Raw genomic sequence first — 22,619 nt, 5'->3', positions numbered from 1 at the left:
AGCTGTTAGGGGTAGTCACAGTCGTTGTACTGATGGACCCCCTGCGCCACTTGTAGGCTGCAAACGTGGTTCTGACATATTCTAATGACGGCGGAATAAATGTAAAGCGCTTTGAGGCTGTTTACGGCATAAAGCGCTATATAAATGTCTACATTTATTTTATTTTTTGTCATCACCATGTATATATGCACCGCTGCACAATGGACTTTGCACCGCACCTGAGCATAAGTCACAATTCCTTGGCCGCACGTCCAAATGGATCCTGCCAAGTATCAAAGTAGACGTAGACGTAGACGTTACATGATTGCGGTGTTGTTGTTTTTTTGTTGTTTTTTCAAGTAACCAACAGTTTAGGGGAGCAGATATCACCAACGCGTGTTTAAGATTGCTTAACGTTGGTTGAGGTGTGTTATATTAGAAAAATAAACTTCATGCGTCCCCTTGAAATTCGCGCGCAAAATATTTTTTGATTTATTTTAATCGTCTTACACTAGGGATATACCCTACATTCGTGAAGCACTAAATGGATTTATATTCATTTGTTTTTCTCTCTGACTTTGTAGATTCCCATTCAACCCAGACAATAATTCATCAACCAACCACCAATCAAGTGCTTACAGTTTTGAGTTTAGATGTCATTTTTGATACCCTTTGATATCACTTTAATTTCTTGGAAATGTTCCAAAACCATAATGTGTACAGTAGACTTCGGTTGTATATATAAATGCGCTTTTATAAATGCGCACGTGACCAGATGGCCAGCGCCATATTTGCATTACATCACTGTCAATCACTGAAATTGCGACCATTGAAGGAGTGGCTACAATTTATATATTTTTTATTTATTTATTTATTTATTTATTTATTTATTTATTTATTTATTTATTTATTTATTTATTTATTTATTTATTTATTTATTTATGCGACGAAAAACAAAAACCCTGTTCTATTTTGAACAAATTGGGAAACAAATTTTTCCTGTACAAATGAATGCCGACCCCAAATTTCGGACATTTCAGGACAATTTTTTTTTGTATTTTCTCAAATTGAAATTTATTTACAAATTTTTGTGATTTTTTGGGTTATTTAAACATTTAAAAAAAATACCAACAGACCGACCGACCCTACTTGAAAGGTCCGTTCGCCCGTAGAACAGGGTTTCTCTCTTTCTCGCCTTACTTATAATTTTATAAATATTATTTGCCACCCCCCCTTCCCACAAAACCACCCCTCCCCCTTTTACACTCATAAATTAATTGTTTTTTTGCTAACTTCCCCTTCCGTGTAAAGTAAAACTTTATAAGCCGGTTGAATCAAACTGAACAAAATTGACGTATACAATTACAATATACCATGACAATAATGTGTATGACGAGATCTAACTTACTAGCTGAATAAACCTCAAACCATGCATCACATACGTGATTGTACGTCATATTGTCATATAACGTATGAGCGTGATGTATAGTATTACGAGTCTTCCTCAACATCTTCCAGTCGGGATGATTAGATCATGTACAGTCATCTACGTGTTTATACTCTAAATTGTACGTCAAAGGGTGACAAAGGGTGTACAGATTACCGATTTAGCATGGGGGACACAAAAAGGTGCTTAAAAACACATTTTGAATTTGTTTTTTGTCCATTTGCGAGCGAATGGTCGGGCGGGGACATCTAGCCTATTAGTTTGAGAGGGTCATTATACCGAAAAGGGCTAAAGTTATAGTTTCCTCAATTTACGTTATAATTAGAGTTAAAATTAGGGTCAGAGTTATGTTTATTGGCGGCGCTACGGGGGGGGGTGGGGTACTTATCTTGATAAACAAATAAATAAATCCATGACCCCTTCCTTCCGAAGAAAATGACAGCCCCCTAAGTTCCCTACGTGCAAACATTATCAAATAACATCATCGGCAGCTACCTAGTTCTGACCTTAATGCCAGTAAGAATAACATTTCGTCATCAATATGGCCAATTGCCACGCCCATGTAGCACGGAAATAATGAAATATAACTTTTTAAATCAGCTATATCTAGCTTTTCCGTCATAATTTTTTTTCCGTAATAGTGAGGCGGATATGTGAAATAGATGTTCACTTCTGGCAGAAATCATAGAAATTGGTAGTTGGGGGTTCTGAAGTATGCTGATTTTCAAAAAAAATTGGCGGCCATCTTGGATTTCAAAATGGCCGCCCTTGAAATATATAGAATATTCAATATCTCAGCCTGCGAAGGTCACATGATGCTAAAATTGGTGGCAATAAATATATATTTATATTGCCCAGGGACTCATAAAAAGTATTTTTTGAGAACTGTTACTGTAAGGGACCAGCTTGGATTTCAAAATGGCCGCCATTTAAACATAGTATGGTGAATATATTGGCCTGTGAAGATCACAGGATGCTAAAAATGGTGGCAATACCCATATTTGTAATAACAAGGGTCCCGTAAAAAGTATTTTTAAACATGAGAACTGTTACCTCAAGCGACCAGCTTGGATTTCAACATGGCCGCCATTTAAACATAGTATGTTGAATATGTTTGCCTGTGAAGGTCACAGGATGCTAAAATTGGTGACAATACCCATATATGTAATGCCAAGGGTCCCATATACATTATTATAAACATGAAACATTTTATATTAAGCAGACATATTTCATTTCAAAATGGCCGCCATTTGAGTTCAATAGTATCCTTTGTTATTTGTGACGTAAGCAAGATAAATAAAACGGTACTAGGTAATGGTAGTCCTATAAAGGGTCCTAAATACTACTATTAAACAGTAAAACTTTCAGTGGACTTGTCATCTTGAATTTCAAAATGGTTGCCTTTCCAAACTAGTTTAGTATGTGTTTGAAATTGGTAGTACATATCATCAATATCTGTATATTGAATACATGATGAAAGGATTACATAATAGTTATGTACATTTCCTTTTCATTACAACCTTACTAATTTTTTCTGTTGTAAAATGGATGGAATTAGCTGGTATTGGTTATTACAGTTATAATGTCGTTATTGTTCACACTGACCCACGCAGAAACATAACTGTGTACATTTCAGATTTGCCCCGCCATTATAGTATTTACACCTTCCATGACAGTTCCTCTTGCAGTCACATTTGACCATTTTCCTACATAGTTTGGATGCTTCTAGAAGTGTTGTCCAAACAACAGCCCAGTGTGATGTAGTGTCTCCTTTTACCCAGCCCCAGTTTGAAGGAGAAGGAATTATTGGATTGGAAGTAAGTGATTATCCCCAAATGAAACCTGCCTGGATTACAGCTCGCTTGACAAGCTGGAAAAGGGCACACCTAGTTGGAGGAATGTTCTCAAGATGATAGTTCCCATAAGCAAATGTATAGGGGTTTCCTTGCTTCGATCCCTCTAGCCAGAGAGTATGTTCTGTTATATAGGAGAACAACATAACTCTCTAGCTCATCCATATCCTTCCAGGCAGTCTTCCTACCAATCCCACTACTGTTATATATGAGAACAACATAACTCTCTAGCTCATCTGTTATTGTTTGTGGAGTTTGAGATAAGCGTTTGAAGGACTGATTTTAGTTATGGCAACGATCTCCATACTTTCCAGGCAGTCTTCCTACCAATTCCACTAAACGATGATATGGTATCACATCCAGAAACAGTATAATGTGTTTCCTTGCTTCGTTCACTTTAGCCAGAGAGGGTATTATGTTATATATGAGAACAACATAACTCGCTAGCTCATCCATATCAACATCTGTTTTGTCTGTGGAGTTTGAGACAGGTGTTTGAAGACTGATTTTAGGTATGGCAATGATCTCCATACTTTCCAGGCAGACTTCCTACCAATCCCACTAAACGATGATATGGTATCACATCCAGAAACAGCACACATGAATAGAAGGCCCCATGAGCAATCTGTGCGTAGCTGATTGGCAATACCGTGTGCCGATGTACCTAAAGTTGGATCCATGTTCAAATGCCAGCCATAGTTAACACCTAGGCAAACACTTGCTGTTGCTATGACATGACAAGTACAGCTTCCTCGTAGTCACCATGAAGGATATGCATAGCATGCAGCAACATCCATACAGTACTCGGCCTTTTCATGATTACAAGGTTCAAGTTCAGATACTTCTGATGTTGGGCTTGAAAGAACACGTTCTTCAATGTTGTCAGGAGCAATTTACCTTCTGGTACCGAGACTGTGCTATAGCAGAAGCGAGAAACTAGAAAAGTCGTGCTTTATTTGAATCCACAGAAGTGCTTGGCTTTTACTACGATATTGCATTATGACTTGAGGCCTGTCAGGTTTGTATATGTATCCCTTATCCTTTATCACAGCCAAGCTTCTCACAATTGCTTTGCCTCAAACTCAAACTCCACAAACAATCACAGATGATGACATGGATGAGCTAGAGAGTTATGTTGTTCTCCGATTTAACAGGACATCCTCTCCAGCTAAAGTGAACGAAGCAAGGAAACACCTATAATTATATTTGTTTATGGGAGCCGTCATCTTGAGAACGTTCCTCTTGCACTCCTCCAGCTTGTCAAGTGAGCTGTAATCCAGGCAGGTTTCATTAGGGGATAATCACTTCTAATCCAATAATTCCCTCTCCTTCAAACTGGGATTGGGTAAAAGAAGACGACACAGCACACTGGGCTCTTGTTTAGACAACACTTCTAGAAGCATCCAAACCATGTAGGGTAATGGCCAAATGTGACTGCAAGAGGAACTGTCATAGAAGGTGCAAATGCTGTAATGCAAATCTGAAATGTACACAGTACTGATAATAATGGCATTGTAACTGTAATATCCAATACCAGCTAATTCCAGCCGTCTTATAACATAAAACATTAGTAAGGTTGTAATGAAAAGGAAATGTACATAATTATTATATAATCCTTTCATCATGTATTCAACAACTCCTCCTATACCTTTGTACAGGAACCAACCGTTGTTAATAATCCGTGATGAATCCACACTTTTACTCTAGCGTATTACTATACGATCTTTAGCTTCTTTTCGTTGTTGAAAGGGTTTCAATCATGTTTCACCGTTGTTCATCACCGTTTAATAACTCTCGTCCGGCGCGTCTGCGTGGTAAAGCTGCCCTCGCGAAGTAAACCACGCAGACGACACGGCCGCATCGTTGTTAAACGGTGATGAACAACGGTGAAACATGATTGAATCCCTAATTCAATATACAGTTATTGATGATTATGTACTACCAATTTCAAACACATACTAAACTAGTTTGGAAATTAAGGCAACCATTTTGAAATTCAAGATGACAGGTCCACTGAAATAGTTCTACTTTTTAATAGTAGTATTTAGGACCTTTTATAGGACTACCATTAATTAGTACCGTTTTATTTATCTTGCTTACCTCACAAATAACGAAGGATACTATTGAACTCAAATGGCGGCCATTTTGAAATCAAATATGTCTGCTTAAGATTTTTCATGTTTATAATAATGTAAAATCATGGGACCCTTAGCATTACATATATGGGTATTGCCACCAATTTTAGCATTTTGTGACCTTTACATGCCAAGATATTCAACATACTATGTTTAAATGGCGGCCATTTTGAAATCCAAGCTTTTCGCTTAAGGTAACAGTTCTCATGTTTAAAAATGCTTTTTATGGTACCCTTGGCATTACAAATATGGGTATTGCCACAATTTTTAGCCTCCTGTGATCTTCACATGCCAAGATATGTAACATACTAGTTTTAATGGCGGCCATTTTGAAATTCAATCTGGTCCCTTAAGATAACAGTTCCCATGTTTAAAAGTACTTTTCATGGGTCCCTTGGCAATACAAATATGGGTATTGCCACTGATTTTAGCAACCTGTGACCTTCACAAGCGGAGAAATTTAACATTCTATATATTCAAATGGCGGCCATTTTGAATTCCAAGATGGCCGCTAAACGGCTGCTCAGATTATTTGTATCCGTAGCTTTTTGAAATCAGCACACCTTCAACCCCCTATATACCCATTTTCATGATTTCTGCCAGAAGTGAACATCTCACCCAATCTATGTCACATATCCGCTTCACTATAATGGAAAATCCAAATAAAGAGTTTATGTTTCGGGTCAAATTATTTTGCCCTTTGCAATCAATGCCACTATTTTGCAAAACCAATTTTCCTTGTAACCTGTCATTTTCGCCTATACTTTTGCGTGTGGAATTTGTGCACATCCGGGTACCTTACATCGTTGAACACGGTATGGCGACTTGTAGCTGTCACGTGCGCATTTATAAATGCGCATTTATATATATACACGAAGTCCACTGATCAAAGTGCAAATTGTGACCACTTTAAACGTCAACGGCCTTTATTTCAATGTTAATTTTCTCGGTAACGTAAAATGACGATTTAGGTACACGATAACTCAATAAATACAGTCAATACCTATACATCTATAGGTAAGCAATTATGCTCATCATAAAAAGCATGATCGACTTATGAAACGGTTTTCTCATTTTTTTTATATTTTAGTCTATTTCCGATTTTAGGCATCATTTTGTGCAAATTGGCGTTTGTGAATTTTAAAAAGTTCATAAGATGCCTTATATGGTCAATATCTCGAAACATAAGGCCAATATCAAAAAACTAAAAAAAAACCTGTTTTTAGAATGGTTCCTCAAGATTAAGAAAAAAAAAAAAAAACTTTTTGGAAGGAGTGTTTTTTGTTATGATTTACCGAACAAAAATTGCCAAAAATTCACTTTTTTTGTGATTTTCTTCAAATTTGTTGTTTTTACACCAAATCTTTATTTATATTGAGATTCATTGATGGATTGCCTTTATAAAATGTATACTTTTATATGTCTTGCGTGAATAATTACAAAGTTATGGCACTTTTACTACATGCATGTCTGACAGTACACAGCCTCCTTAAACAGAATAATCATATACTAAGCTGTACACCGAACGTAGATTTATCATATGGTACAGCCAAAATAAGTGAAATATTGACCACTTGACATCACTATTTATCAACAAAGGCGAGGGACTCGTCCATCGATATACTTGAACGAGTCGCTACACTGTTCAATGGCTTTCTTGTACTACATGAAATGTGATTCAAAATGCACGTGCCCTTAGCAAACTGCGATGCGTACGCACACTGCAGGGCAAAGAACAATGGAAATTGCCATAATTCGCCCGCATACTGCCGGGCAATGACGTCACATGCCAAGTGGTCTTATTGTGAAATCTCAGAAAATTATACATGAAGTGTAAATTTCTTTATTTACTATACTTTTTTATGCAAACGAGTTCTCATGAATAACTTTATTTTTAGAAGGACCGAAATTTTAGAAGAAAGCGAGTTGGCGCAGTGGTAGTATCTTCGCCTTGCACCACTGATGTCCCGGGTTCAAGCCCCGGCCGTGCCCAAGGACTGTATGTGCACTTGGTTTATCCCGATTCCATGCTCGCTCTTGCAGATTTTCTCCGGGATCTCCGGTTTCCTCCTGCTTTCAAAAAATCGGTGATTGGTTGTTTGGTTATCAAAAACTTCCTTCACCCAGTGCGGATAGGTCTGCGCCAGGTTCGGCTGCAACTGGCCTAGTTGATCCGATATGATTGTGATGATTCGCCGTGTCAGCGAAATTACAGCGCTTTGGATCCTCTAAGATCGGAAAAGGCGAAATATAAATCCAAAATTTATTTATTATTTTACTATCAGAATGGTACCAACGTTTCCAAACGTCATTAATTCAAAACAACAATTTAGAGTATTCGTCACTCGGCCGTGTTCATAACAATATAATGAAAATGTAATCAAAGTTTTTGCCACGGCAGTGGCTATAATACGGAATTCCCAATTGGGTGCTATGTGGGTCTCTTATCTTTTAATTACATTATTTATTACACCCAATGTTGGTGGAATTCATGTCATTAATTTGGGCTCATACTCCCTCATACTGCTATTGTTGCCAAATTAGTATGGGAATTTCCTTAATTTGCTTATGCATGAAATTGAATTCATGTTAGTTGACAAAGATTGGCTCCTATGTTTGTACCTATATGCTTCGTCCTGAGTTCTATTCAGCCACATGCATGCACTATGGGATTCTTGGGTTAAATGTTATCTAATGCATGATAACCTTGACAATCCATGAGATCCAGATAAACAATTTTCGCTAGCAGTTTTGTATACATATAGGCCTATAGAAGATTAGGAGTAGTAGCGATAACTTTGTTTAACTAGAATAATCTAGGCAGTTATTAAATGTGCTGGATATGTGTTTTGTTTGTGGATAAATTTGGCTATAATCAACAAAATCAGGTGCATGACTCAATTTCAGTTCATATTGACTCCAAACATGTTCAAATTGTTAACATTTTGATGAAAATATGATATTTTCTGAAGTAATGTTTGGCATCTTTTCCTCCTATCAACAATACTTTAGTTGTCAGTAGTATCACAGATCGTAGTATCCTTGCAGACCTGCAAGACCGCTGTGCATAGCGTGATATGTTTGGTTGTGATCATGTTGATAAACAGATCTAATATTGTATACAGAATTAAAATCTTAGTATGGACCATGTGGGAGTCAGTAAATCTCCTATCCTTTATCGTTTTATGGATAAAAAGGGACTCAAAATGTTATTGATAAAATAATTGATATCTTAAACATCAGTTTTGTCTTTCCAACAGGAAAAATCCCATGCAAAATAAAGTTTTTAGGGCATAGTTATGACATGGGCATAATTTATACACAATGTACACGTAGGCTATAGGCCTAATATTGAACAAATGCACCCCAATTGACTTGTTCTTATAGATAGGAAGGCAAATAAATAAATTATTGTATTATTTTAGTAATTTAATTATTTATTTATTAATTAATTATAAATGGCCTTGGTCCAACAAGATTTAAGCAAAACATCTTATAATAGAACATTCATGTGATTCGGCTGGTTAAAAGTAGCCTCAAACTGTATTTGAACCAAATGATACTTTTATCTTAGGTCAACTGAATATTGATTGTCGGATTGTCAGGAAACTTGCTTGGATTGATATGCATGGAGATTTTTGTTATACAATTCTGAATTAGATATACTTAGCACACATTTTAAGAGTAAATATGTATTTCCTATATCCTTGGTGGTATTTACCAATAAATACCCATACATGTATGTCCCATCCGGAAATTAATTTACACATAAAACAAATAACCAGCATATCATGAACTATCGGCAATCTACCACTTTTTACCCCTGAGGGGTAAGCATGTTGCCATCGCTTGATGAAATCCGCCCAAATCCGCCCAATACTATGAACGTTTTCAAGTTGTTTACTACCCAATTTCATCTGATGCCATCAATAGAGATCCGAACTCTATATACTACCACTTTTTACCCCTGTCAATAGTTATACTGTGTACACAATATTGATACAGGGTAAAAAGTGGTAGTATATAGCAAACAGCCAAAGCAGCAATACTACAGCCTGTCTCAAAAAAAATTGTGCAAGTCAAAAGCGCTCTCTTTGGCAATTAGAAAATACCGTTGTGACATGATGCTTACATCAACGTCAAGGGCACAGTCTTAGCTCTCAAATATTGTTTGTTCTGTTCAATTTGCTCTTTTTAATCTCGAGATATGTTTAGTTAACAACGAAAGGGTAAAATCACAATTGTGCCACTTTTACTAGGGAATAGGTCTGTACATGTAAATCAATGATAGCTGATGTTGATGCGTCTAATGCACTCCTGCCTTCGGGGCTCGTGCATTAGACGCATCAGCACCAGCGTGCGTGCATTATTTTGTCTAATTTCATTAATTTGTCAAATTTCACGAACTTGTCAAAGTTCATGAACCTATAAGTGTGCAATATTTGTTTGTCTTTTAACATGTCTTGAATGACAAAGAGAACAGTATTTACCATGGTAAAATCATTGACATGCACATGTATTTAATTTTACAGCAGAATGTGAAATATTTATTTATCGTTTAATTTGTCGTAAGTGGAAAAAGAGAATCATTATACCTTTATCATGGTAAAACACTAAAAACAATTTTGTATTGTTGTGTAATTGATGCATTCTTTTGATTTCACGAAGGAACTCTTGATAAACTGGATGCTATCATTGATTTACATATCATGTACAGCCCTCTTCCCTAGTAAAAGTGGCACAATTGTGATTTTACCCTTTCGTTGTTAAGTAAGCATATCTCGAGATTAAAACAAGCAAATTGAACAGACTAAACGGCATTTGAGAGCTAAGACTATGCCCTTGACGATGATGTAAGCATTATGTCACAACGGTATTTTCTAATTGCCACAGAGGGCGCTTTTCACTCGCACAATTTTTTTTGAGACAGGCTGTATACTACCACTTTTACCCCTGTTTCCTATCAATACTGTGTACACAAAATTCATAGGGACCAGGATCAAAACCACGCTATTATATACTACCACTTTTTACCCCTGTTTGCTATTGACAACAGGGGTAAAAAGTGTTAGTATAGTATACTACCGACTTTTACCCCTAGTCAAAAGCAAAATCCGCTTCCCTCTTTTAAAATACCCCTTCTTTATAACTACACCGCCAATATTTATTAACCCCTAAATCACTATACCCCTTTTCAAACGGAGGGATTCTCCCCTCAGTCGGGTGAAAATAATTTAGAATGTACGATATTATAGGGTTTACTTGATTTCGGACCTCTATATACTACCACTTTTTAGCCCTGTTTGCTATAGGGAACAGGGGTAAAAAGTGGTAGTATAGTATACTACCGACTTTTACCCCTATTTCCTATAATTCCGATTCCCTCTTTTTAAAAACACGATTAATATTATAGTGTCTGGGATAGTACCAAGCTTGATACTTGTCGTGTTTCATAATAACTATTGTTAAATGGATTTAAAGTCAAAACAAGATTTTATTTTTAATTTTATGTTGAAACTTAAAAACATTTAGAGCAATATCGTCATATTTTGGTTTATTCCATTTTGAGGATACTATACTAATCGTGTTTCACCACCTGTTCCCTAAACTATCTGCAGTAAAGGTGTGTACAAAAGTATAGGGACGGGTGGTGAAACACTATTAGTATGGTGTGATGAAAACGAAATAAACGAAACCGTGTTGCTAAAATGTTTTTAAGTTTCAAAACAAATAGAATCTTGTTTGGACTATAAAGTACTGTGGATAACTACATTTAATATATTTTCAAACTGACAAAATAGGTAAGACATTCTCTCGTATTTTGGTTTATTTTGTATTCTGAAAATACATTGAATCAATTATATAGATATTATTAGTATTTCGATTTTAAACTAATCATTGTTATATTGTTGGGAATCCTTAAAATAAATGATGAACTTTCTATAATATTTTGGTTTATTCCGTATTTAAGACAGACATCAATTAAAGTTTGTTACTATTTCTGATTTTGTATAGTATCAAGCTTGATACTAATCAAAAGTTTCGAATTTTATGAACGGAATAAACTGAATTTTTGTCATATTTTGTAAGACGGACATCAATTAAAGATTGTTACTATTTCTGATTTTGGATTGTATCAAGCTTTATACTAATCAAAAGATTCGAATTTTATGAACGGAATAAACTGAAAATATTGTATTCTATTTACTTTTAAACTTAAAATAGATCAGCAATATTTTGTCATATTTTGGTTTTATTCCGTTTTTAAGACGGACATCAATTTGAGATTGTTACTATTTCTGATTTTGGATAGTATCAAGCTTTATACTAATCAAAAGTTTGGAATTTTATGAACGGAATAAACTGAATTTCTGTCATATTTTGGTTTATTCTGTTTTGTAAGACGGACATTAATTAAAGATTGTTACTATTTCTGATTTTGGATAGTATCAAGCTTTGCACTAATCAAAAGTTTCGAATTTTATGAACGGAATAAACTGAATTTCTGTCATATTTTGGTTTATTCCGTTTTGTAAGGCGGACATCAATTAAAGATTGTTACTATTTCTGATTTTGGATTGTATCAAGCTTTATACTAATCAAAAGTTTCGAATTTTATGAACGGAATAAACTGAAAACATTATATTCTATTTACTTTTAAACTTAAAAATGATCAGCAATATTTTGTCATATTTTGGTTTTATTCCGTTTTGTAAGACGGACATCAATTAAAGATTGTTACTATTTCTGATTTTGGATTGTATCAAGCTTTATACTAATCAAAAGTTTCGAATTTTATGAACGGAATAAACTGAAAACATTGTGTATTCTATTTACTTTGAAACTTAAAATAGATCAGCAATATTTTGTCATATTTTGGTTTATTCCGTTTTGTAAGACGGGCATCAATTTTAGATTGTTACTATTTCTGATTTTGGATAGTATCAAGCTTTATACTAATCAAAAGTTTCGAATTTTATGAACGGAATAAACTGAAAACATTGTATTCTATAGTATTTACTTATAAACTTAAAATAGATCAGCAATATTTTGTCATATTTTGGTTTTATTCCGTTTTTAAGACGGACATCAATTTGAGATTGTTACTATTTCTGATTTTGGATAGTATCAAGCTTTATACTAATCAAAAGTTTGGAATTTTATGAACGGAATAAACTGAATTTCTGTCATATTTTGGTTTATTCCGTTTTGTAAGACGGGCATCAATTTGAGATTGTTACTATTTCTGATTTTGGATAGTATCAAGCTTTATACTAATCAAAAGTTTGGAATTTTATGAACGGAATAAACTGAATTTCTGTCATATTTTGGTTTATTCCGTTTTGTAAGACGGACATTAATTAAAGATTGTTACTATTTCTGATTTTGGATAGTATCAAGCTTTGTACTAATCAAAAGTTTCGAATTTTATGAACGGAATAAACTGAATTTCTGTCATATTTTGGTTTATTCCGTTTTGTAAGACGGACATCAATTAAAGATTGTTACTATTTCTGATTTTGGATTGTATCAAGCTTTTTACTAATCAAAAGTTTCGAATTTTATGAACGGAATAAACTGAAAACATTATATTCAATTTACTTTTAAACTTAAAAATGATCAGCAATATTTTGTCATATTTTGGTTTTATTCCGTTTTGTAAGACGGACATCAATTAAAGATTGTTACTATTTCTGATTTTGGATTGTATCAAGCTTTATACTAATCAAAAGTTTCGAATTTTATGAACGGAATAAACTGAAAACATTATATTCTGTTTACTTTTAAACTTAAAAATGATCAGCAATATTTTGTCATATTTTGGTTTTATTCCGTTTTGTAAGACGGACATCAATTAAAGATTGTTACTATTTCTGATTTTGGATTGTATCAAGCTTTATACTAATAAAAAGTTTCGAATTTTATGAACGGAATAAACTGAAAACATTGTGTATTAGAGTCACGCGGTAGCCGTGACCAGCAAGTTTTTAAAAAAAAAATGATAAAGAAGACTAATAACAGATGCTCCCGCGAGACTATATTTACAGCTAACATTAAAACACTTGACTTCTATTGTTCGATGTTATTTTCGCTGGGTACAAAATGTGGCTAAAACCATACTAAATGTTATTTACAGTCCCAGGTGTAATATCTTGACAACTCATTAATTCAGAAAGGGCCACCAATCATACAGTCAATCATTGTTCGTAATAAACAAATATTTTTGCTTCCATTTTACACGGTATTTCATAGCGAAAATTAGTGGTAAATCATACTGATCCAGAATTTTTAGACACTGCTACAGGTCTAACTGGTTATCACCTTCACACTACTTTTTCAGATTCACTTCCAATTATACCCTAGCAATTTCTGAAATACCGTACATACAAATTCCGAACCCCATTCGCCAAAAAATCAAGTTTTTCACAATTCTTTTGTTCTTTTCGGACGACACATCAATTCATATAATAAATATTGTACATCGACACGCTATTTCACAGCCGAGTCCCGTGGTCTAATGGTAAATGACTTGGACTCCTATTCCGGGGACTGGAGTTCGAAATCCGATGACCAACTTCTTTTTTTTTACAATCTGTTATTAAACAATTAATTTTCGTTCATCAAGGATAACATAATTTTAACATGGTGCTATTGTGATATTATTTTTTTTTTATCAAAGCAAGATGTTTTATTCTCAGGGAAATTGTTTATTAAAATTACCCCCCCTAGAGACTGCATGGCTTGAAGAATGAGGGAAATTAAAAACCACAAATCGCGAAAGACCGCCAACAACCGCCGCTCAATAGGGATGTCAAACTAGATTGCCCCGTAGGGCAACAAAGAACCACAAACCGCGAAATATGGATATCCAACCAGTTTAAAAGACAAATTAGCCACCGTTAGAGGCCAGGGCCTGAACAAGTAGAAAAATTAAAACCACAAACCGCGAAAGAACGCTAAAACCACCGCTCACTAGGGATATCCAACTATATTGGCCCGCAGGGCTACAAAGAACCACAAACCGCGCAATTTGGATATCATACAAATTAAAACCACAAACTGGGAAAGACAACCAACAACCGCCGCTCAATAGAGACATCCAGCTAGATTGCCCCGCAGGGCTTCAAAAACCACATACCGCGAAGTATAGTTATCCAACAAGCTTAAACTATAAATTAACAACGATAGATGGTAGGGCATAAAGAATGAGGGAAATCAAAACCACAAACCGCGAAAGACCGCCAACAACCGCCGCTTAATAGGGAAATCCAACTAGATCTATAAATCTAAATAACTATCAACCGCGAAATTTGGATATCCAACTAGAATACAAAGAACCACACACCGCGAAGTATAGTTATCCAACAAGCTTAAACTATAAATTAACCCCCGATAGAGGGTAGGGCACGAAGAATGAGGGAAATTAAAACTAAAAACCGCGAAAGACCCCCCAACAACCGCCGCTTAATAGGGAAATCCAAATAGGGCTACAAAGAACTATCAACCGCGAAATTTGGATATCCAACTAGATTGCCCCGCAAGGCAACAAAGAACCACACACCGCGAAGTATAGTTTTCCAACGAGCTTAAACTATAAATTAACCCCCGATAGAGGGTAGGGCATGAAGAATGAGGGAAGTTAAAACTACAAACCGCGAAAGTCAGCCAACAACCGCCGCTTAATAGGGAAATCCAACTAGATTGCCCCGCAGGGCTACAAAGAACTATAAACCGCGAAATTTGGATATCCAACTAGATTGCCCCGGGGTTACAAAAACCACAATCATTAAAACATAATTATCTTGCTAAGTCGTGGCACTTCCGTAGTACACAGTGCTACATAGTTTCAATTTGAAGTAAATCGGACTGACTCTGTGTCTCGCTGGCATCGTCAACATTGGGTGTGTGTTGTTCATATTTACATTTCTTAGTTGCCTTGAATAATTAAAGTATATTAAAATGTATATGTATCCTATTCACATTACAGTCACGCGGTAGCTGTGACCAGCAAGTTTTAAAAATAAACGGCTGATAAAGTTTTATTAAATTATTTACTGTCATAAATCAAGGATAACATAATTTCAAACATCTATTTTTCGTTTTATTCGTTTTATGGAGTACTTCGTAACCCGATGACTTTCCAAGCTTAGAGCTGCTTGGCTACATTCATAAAAAGAAAGAAAATCCACCAAAAAAACGTTGATAACGTAAAGAAAGCAGCAAGTTTAAAAAGCCCCCACCTCGGCTCACTTTGTTGAATATCAACAGCAAATCGGTGGTTTTAACGTTTAAACAATAGCATCATTGCCATTAACATGCCTACTTGTTATTCGTTTAATTCAATCATTGGTCATGAACTTAATAATTATTATAAAACAAAACATATATAGGATATTGGCAAGAACAACATAATAACCTTTCTGATCGTTCCAGAATTATGCTAACAACTTAATATCGCATCGGCACATTAAAGATACATAACACTTCTGGAAATAATTTAAGTTGATAATTATGACAAAAATTAAATCAGTATCTTTTACAAATGGGACCAAGTTTCAAAAAGTGAGCCGAGGTGGGGGCTTTTTAAACTTGCTGCAACGTTTTTTTGGTGGATTATATTTACTTTTAAACTTAAAATAGATTAGCAATATTTTGTTATATTTTGGTTTATTCCGTTTTGTAAGACGGGCATTAATTAAAGATTGTTACTATTTCTGATTTTGGATAGTATCAAGCTTTGTACTAATCAAAAGTTTCGAATTTTATGAACGGAATACACTGAATTTCTGTCATATTTTGGTTTATTCCGTTTTGTAAGACGGACATCAATTAAAGATTGTTACTATTTCTGATTTTGGATAGTATCAAGCTTTATACTAATCAAAAGTTTCGAATTTTATGAACGGAATAAACTGAAAACATTATATTCTATTTACTTTTAAACTTAAAATAGATCAGCAATATTTTGTCATATTTTGGTTTTATTCCGTTTTGTAAGACGGACATCAATTAAAGATTGTTACTATTTCTGATTTTGGATTGTATCAAGCTTTATACTAACCAAAAGTTTCGAATTTCATGAACGGAATAAACTGAAAATATTGTATTCTATTTACTTTTAAACTTAAAATAGATCAGCAATATTTTGTCATATTTTGGTTTTATTCCGTTTTTAAGACGGACATCAATTTGAGAGTGTTACTATTTCTGATTTTGGATAGTATCAAGCTTTATACTAATCAAAAGTTTGGAATTTTATGAACGGAATAAACTGAAAATATTGTATTCTATTTATTTTTAAACTTAAAATAGATCAGCAATATTTTGTCATATTTTGGTTTTATTCCGTTTTTAAGACGGACATCAATTTGAGATTGTTACTATTTCTGATTTTGGATAGTATCAAGCTTTATACTAATCAAAAGTTTGGAATTTTATGAACGGAATAAACTGAATTTCTGTCATATTTTGGTTTATTCCGTTTTGTAAGACGGGCATCAATTTGAGATTGTTACTATTTCTGATTTTGGATAGTATCAAGCTTTATACTAATCAAAAGTTTGGAATTTTATGAACGGAATAAACTGAATTTCTGTCATATTTTGGTTTATTCCGTTTTGTAAGACGGACATTAATTAAAGATTGTTACTATTTCTGATTTTGGATAGTATCAAGCTTTGTACTAATCAAAAGTTTCGAATTTTATGAACGGAATAAACTGAATTTCTGTCATATTTTGGTTTATTCCGTTTTGTAAGACGGACATCATTTAAAGATTGTTACTATTTCTGATTTTGGATTGTATCAAGCTTTATACTAATCAAAAGTTTCGAATTTTATGAACGAAATAAACTGAAAACATTATATTCAATTTACTTTTAAACTTAAAAATGATCAGCAATATTTTGTCATATTTTGGTTTTATTCCGTTTTGTAAGACGGACATCAATTAAAGATTGTTACTATTTCTGATTTTGGATTGTATCAAGCTTTATACTAATCAAAAGTTTCGAATTTTATGAACGGAATAAACTGAAAACATTATATTCTGTTTACTTTTAAACTTAAAAATGATCAGCAATATTTTGTCATATTTTGGTTTTATTCCGTTTTGTAAGACGGACATCAATTAAAGATTGTTACTATTTCTGATTTTGGATTGTATCAAGCTTTATACTAATAAAAAGTTTCGAATTTTATGAACGGAATAAACTGAAAACATTGTGTATTAGAGTCACGCGGTAGCCGTGACCAGCAAGTTTTAAAAAAAAAAATGATAAAGAAGACTAATAACAGATGCTCCCGCGAGACTATATTTACAGCTAACATTAAAACACTTGACTTCTATTGTTCGATGTTATTTTTCGCTGGGTACAAAATGTGGCTAAAACCATACTAAATGTTATTTACAGTCCCAGGTGTAATATCTTGACAACTCATTAATTCAAAAAGGGCCACCAATCATACAGTCAATCATTGTTCGTAATAAACAAATATTTTTGCTTCCATTTTACACGGTATTTCATAGCGAAAATTAGTGGTAAATCATACTGATCCAGAATTTTTAGACACTGCTACAGGTCTAACTGGTTATCACCTTCACACTACTTTTTCAGATTCACTTCCAATTATACCCTAGCAATTTCTGAAATACCGTACATACAAATTCCGAACCCCATTCGCCAAAAAATCAAGTTTTTCACAATTCTTTTGTTCTTTTCGGACGACACATCAATTCATATAATAAATATTGTACATCGACACGCTATTTCACAGCCGAGTCCCGTGGTCTAATGGTAAATGACTTGGACTCCTATTCCGGGGACTGGAGTTCGAAATCCGATGACCAACTTCTTTTTTTTTTACAATCTGTTATTAAACAATTAATTTTCGTTCATCAAGGATAACATAATTTTAACATGGTGCTATTGTGATATTATTTTTTTTTATCAAAGCAAGATGTTTTATTCTCAGGGAAATTGTTTATTAAAATTACCCCCCCCCCTAGAGACTGCATGGCTTGAAGAATGAGGGAAATTAAAAATCACAAATCGCGAAAGACCGCCAACAACCGCCGCTCAATAGGGATGTCAAACTAGATTGCCCCGTAGGGCAACAAAGAACCACAAACCGCGAAATATGGATATCCAACCAGTTTAAAAGACAAATAAGCCACCGTTAGAGGCCAGGGCCTGAACAAGTAGAAAAATTAAAACCACAAACCGCGAAAGAACGCTAAAAACCACCGCTCACTAGGGATATCCAACTATATTGGCCCGCAGGGCTACAAAGAACCACAAACCGCGCAATTTGGATATCATACAAATTAAAACCACAAACTGGGAAAGACAACCAACAACCGCCGCTCAATAGAGACATCCAGCTAGATTGCCCCGCAGGTCTTCAAAACCCACATACCGCGAAGTATAGTTATCCAACAAGCTTAAACTATAAATTAACAACGATAGATGGTAGGGCATAAAGAATGAGGGAAATCAAAACCACAAACCGCGAAAGACCGCCAACAACCGCCGCTTAATAGGGAAATCCAACTAGATCTATAAATCTAAATAACTATCAACCGCGAAATTTGGATATCCAACTAGATTGCCCCGCAGGGCTACAAAGAACCACACACCGCGAAGTATAGTTATCCAACAAGCTTAAACTATAAATTAACCCCGATAGAGGGTAGGGCACGAAGAATGAGGGAAATTAAAACTACAAACCGCGAAAGACCCCCAACAACCGCCGCTTAATAGGGAAATCCAAATAGGGCTACAAAGAACTATCAACCGCGAAATTTGGATATCCAACTAGATTGCCCCGCAGGGCAACAAAGAACCACACACCGCGAAGTATAGTTTTCCAACGAGCTTAAACTATAAATTAACCCCCGATAGAGGGTAGGGCATGAAGAATGAGGGAAATTAAAACTACAAACCGCGAAAGACAGCCAACAACCGCCGCTTAATAGGGAAATCCAACTAGATTGCCCCGCAGGGCTACAAAGAACTATAAACCGCGAAATTTGGATATCCAACTAGATTGCCCCTTAGGGTTACAAAAACCACAATCATTAAAACATAATTATCTTGCTAAGTCGTGGCACTTCCGTAGTACACAGTGCTACATAGTTTCAATTTGAAGTAAATCGGACTGACTCTGTGTCTCGCTGGCATCGTCAACATTGGGTGTGTGTTGTTCATATTTACATTTCTTAGTTGCCTTGAATAATTAAAGTATATTAAAATGTATATGTATCCCTATTAACATTACAGTCACGCGGTAGCTGTGACCAGCAAGTTTTAAAAATAAACGGCTGATAAAGTTTTATTAAATTATTTACTGTCATAAATCAAGGATAACATAATTTCAAACATCTATTTTTCGTTTTATTCGTTTTATGGAGTACTTCGTAAACCGATGACTTTCCAAGCTTAGAGCTGCTTGGCTACATTCATAAAAAGAAAGAAAATCCACCAAAAAACGTTGACAACGTAAAGAAAGCAGCAAGTTTAAAAGCCCCCACCTCGGCTCACTTTTTGAAACTTGGCCCCAGTTTGAATATCAACAGCAAATCGGTGGTTTTAACGTTTAAACAATAGCATCATTGCCATTAACATGCCTACTTGTTATTCGTTTAATTCAATCATTGGTCATGAACTTAATAATTATTATAAAACAAAACATATATAGGATATTGGCAAGAACAACATAATAACCTTTCTGATCGTTCCAGAATTATGCTAACAACTTAATATCGCATCGGCACATTAAAGATACATAACACTTCTGGAAATAATTTAAGTTGATAATTATGACAAAAATTAAATCAGTATCTTTTACAAATGGGACCAAGTTTCAAAAAGTGAGCCGAGGTGGGGGCTTTTTAAACTTGCTGCAACATTTTTTTGGTGGATTATATTTACTTTTAAACTTAAAATAGATTAGCAATATTTTGTTATATTTTGGTTTATTCCGTTTTGTAAGACGGGCATTAATTAAAGATTGTTACTATTTCTGATTTTGGATAGTATCAAGCTTTGTACTAATCAAAAGTTTCGAATTTTATGAACGGAATACACTGAATTTCTGTCATATTTTGGTTTATTCCGTTTTGTAAGACGGACATCAATTAAAGATTGTTACTATTTCTGATTTTGGATAGTATCAAGCTTTATACTAATCAAAAGTTTCGAATTTTATGAACGGAATAAACTGAAAACATTATATTCTATTTACTTTTAAACTTATAATAGATCAGCAATATTTTGTCATATTTTGGTTTTATTCCGTTTTGTAAGACGGACATCAATTAAAGATTGTTACTATTTCTGATTTTGGATTGTATCAAGCTTTATACTAATCAAAAGTTTCGAATTTCATGAACGGAATAAACTGAAAATATTGTATTCTATTTACTTTTAAACTTAAAATAGATCAGCAATATTTTGTCATATTTTGTTTTTATTCCGTTTTTAAGACGGACATCAATTTGAGAGTGTTACTATTTCTGATTTTGGATAGTATCAAGCTTTATACTAATCAAAAGTTTGGAATTTTATGAACGGAATAAACTGAAAATATTGTATTCTATTTATTTTTAAACTTAAAATAGATCAGCAATATTTTGTCATATTTTGGTTTTATTCCGTTTTTAAGACGGACATCAATTTGAGATTGTTACTATTTCTGATTTTGGATAGTATCAAGCTTTATACTAATCAAAAGTTTGAAATTTTATGAACGGAATAAACTGAATTTCTGTCATATTTTGGTTTATTCCGTTTTGTAAGACGGGCATCAATTTGAGATTGTTACTATTTCTGATGTTGGATAGTATCAAGCTTTATACTAATCAAAAGTTTGGAATTTTATGAACGGAATAAACTGAATTTCTGTCATATTTTGGTTTATTCCGTTTTGTAAGACGGACATTAATTAAAGATTGTTACTATTTCTGATTTTGGATAGTATCAAGCTTTGTACTAATCAAAAGTTTGAAATTTTATGAACGAAATACACTGAATTTCTGTCATATTTTGGTTTATTCCGTTTTGTAAGACGGACATCAATTAATGATTGTTACTATTTCTGATTTTGGATAGTATCAAGCTTTATACTAATCAAAAGTTTCGAATTTTATAAACGGAATAAACTGAAAACATTATATTCTATTTACTTTTAAACTTAAAATAGATCAGCAATATTTTGTCATATTTTGGTTTTATTCCGTTTTGTAAGACGGACATCAATTAAAGAAAGTTACTATTTCTGATTTTGGATTGTATCAAGCTTTATACTAATCAAAAGTTTCGAATTTCATGAACGAAATAAACTGAAAATATTGTATTCTATTTACTTTTAAACTTAAAATAGATCAGCAATATTTTGTCATATTTTGGTTTTATTCCGTTTTTAAGACGGACATCAATTTGAGATTGTTACTATTTCTGATTTTGGATAGTATCAAGCTTTATACTAATCAAAAGTTTGAAATTTTATGAACGGAATAAACTGAATTTCTGTCATATTTTGGTTTATTCCGTTTTGTAAGACGGACATTAATTAAAGATTGTTACTATTTCTGATTTTTGATAGTATCAAGCTTTGTACTAATCAAAAGTTTCGAATTTTATGAAATGAATAAACTGAATTTCTGTCATATTTTGGTTTATTCCTTTTTGTAAGACGGACATCAATTAAAGATTGTTACTATTTCTGATTTTGGATAGTATCAAGCTTTATACTAATCAAAAGTTTCGAATTTTATGAACGGAATAAACTGAAGACATTGTATTCTATTTACTTTTAAACTTAAAATAGATCAGCAATATTTTGTCATATTTTGGTTTTATTCCGTTTTTAAGACGGACATCAATTTGAGATTGTTACTAGTTCTGATTTTGGATAGTATCAACCTCTCATGAACAATCTTCATTGGCTTCCGATTAGCAACCGCATCCAATTCAAACTCTGTCTTCTGATTTATAAGTGCCTGACTGACTCTGCTCCGCGATACCTCATCGATTCAATTAGTCTTAAGCCAACACCGTCCAGTGGCCCTGTTACAAGATCTGCCCTGGACAGAACTCTCCTAAACATTCCCATGTGCAAGTTAACCTGTGGTGATAAGTCATTTACAGCTGCTGGACCGTCCAACTGGAACAGCCTGCCACGGAACGTACGGGAAGCTTCTTC

At 34.1% G+C, this 22,619-nt stretch overlaps 1 protein-coding gene across 1 annotated transcript in view; it reads left to right on the top strand.

The window, feature by feature from the left end:
* Positions 1-22,619, top strand: part of LOC140168458 (uncharacterized) — a 70,528-nt gene that overhangs the window by 36,922 nt on the left and 10,987 nt on the right. The gene's annotated exons all lie outside the window — the stretch shown is intronic.

Source organism: Amphiura filiformis, chromosome 13 (assembly GCF_039555335.1).
Source record: "Amphiura filiformis chromosome 13, Afil_fr2py, whole genome shotgun sequence".
NCBI lineage: Eukaryota > Metazoa > Echinodermata > Ophiuroidea > Amphilepidida > Amphiuridae > Amphiura > Amphiura filiformis.
Note: the sequence above shows the minus strand (reverse complement) of the source record. Positions and strands in the feature narration are given on the sequence as shown.